The following is a 1,850-nucleotide window of genomic DNA, read 5'->3' as shown; positions in this document are numbered from 1 at the left end:
CCAGCAGCCCAACTGGTAATGCACTACAACACCAGGGTTCCCCAGGGCAAATAATTTGCATCATCCAGGGGAAGTGTAGACTTTCTACTTGAATTGGTATTGACAACATTTTTTAAATCCGGAAATGTTTTAGGAGGGTTGTAATGAACCCTGGAGGTACTGCGTGTTAGGCATTGGCCTACTAAGCACAGGGTTGGCCATTAAAACCCACCAGATGCTCCTCAGGAGAAGGATGAAGCTGTCTGCTTCCATGAAGATTTCAGTTTGGGAAAGCCTGTATCGGGTGGTTATGACTCAAAATTGACTCCATGGTAGTGGGTAATAGGTAGGTGTTTTACATAAGTGATTTTCCCCCTACAGAACTGAAGCTTTTTTTATGAAAAACCAACAGCCAACGTGGTAGTCAATGGAGAAAAGCCCAAAACAATCACACTGAAAAGTGGGACCAGACAAGGATGTCCCTTGTCCCAACTCTTATTTAACATCATACTGAAGGTCCTAGCTAACAACATAAAGCAAAGAAAAGATATCAAAGGTATTTGCCTGGGGTTAGGAAGAGGTGAAACTATTGTTATTTGCAGATTATATGATTTTTTTTTTAATGGAAAAATCCCAAAAGCTCCACAAGGGGAGTGCTGGAAACGATAGAGGAATATGACAGAGTGGCAGGTTAAAAGATACACAAACAGAAGTCTATTGGACTGCTATATACATCACACAAGACCACAGAAGAGGGGATCAGAAAGGCAGTACCCTTCACAATAGCCAAGCACAAAGTGAAATATCTAGGGATATACCTGACTGAAAAAAAAAAATCAAAAGATTTGTATAAGGAAAACTACAGAACACTATCACAAGAAACCAAGAGTGACCTCAACAAATGGGAGAATATTCCATGCTTGTGGATTGAAAGACTCAATATATTAAAAATGTCAGTTCTGTTCAAAGCACTATATAAGTTTAATGCTATCCCAATACAAATACCATCATCTTTCTTCAAAGAATTGAAAAAAACTGATTACCTACTTCATATGGAGAGGGAAGAAAGCCAGAATTAACATAGAACTGCTCAAGAAGTGGGAGGGCTTGCTTTAGCTGACATTACTACCTATTATACAGCCACAGTGGTCAAAACAGCATGGTATTGGGATAATGACAGATACTCAGAACAATGGAAAAGAACTGAAAACCCAGAAATGAAATCATAAGCATGCAGACAACTGATCTTTGATAGGGCTCCAAAAATATCAAATGGGAAGTGGATACCTTCTTCAACAAGTGGTGCTGGAAAATGAAGCAAGACTCTTACCTTACTCCATGCACAAGAATAAACTCAAGGTGGATCACAGACCTTGAGGTAAAACCCAAACTATTAGGACCATCAATGAAGGAATTGGGACAAACCTGAGAACTTTGGCACAGGGAATACATAGGCTATCAGAAATAGGGAAGGACAATTTGTACAAAGGAGGTACAAATTGACAAGTGGGGATATACTGAAGATAAAACACCTGTGTACATTGAAAGAATTCACCGAGAGTAATAAGAGCCCACAGACTAGGAAAACATCTTTAGCAATTACACATCAGACAAAAGGCCTTATTACTAAAATCTACTGTTCTCTTCTAGCTTACAATAAGATAAAACTAATTGCAAACTGAGGAGGTGAGCAAAGGACCTGAACAGAAGTTTCACAAGGGCAGAAATCTAAATGGTCAATAAACATATGAGAAAATGTTCCTGATCTTTAACCATAAGAGAAATGAAAATTGAGACAACTATAAGGTACCACCTAATACCCTCAAAGATAGCCCAATTCAAAAAATCAGAAAGCAACAAGTGTTGGAGGG

The sequence above is a fragment of the Echinops telfairi genome, unplaced genomic scaffold (assembly GCF_000313985.2).
Source record: "Echinops telfairi isolate 266 unplaced genomic scaffold, ASM31398v2 ScPeMD7_7468;HRSCAF=8506_0, whole genome shotgun sequence".
In the NCBI taxonomy this organism is placed as follows: domain Eukaryota; kingdom Metazoa; phylum Chordata; class Mammalia; order Afrosoricida; family Tenrecidae; genus Echinops; species Echinops telfairi.
The sequence above is the reverse complement of the archived record's forward strand: the minus strand, read 5'-3'. Positions refer to the sequence as shown.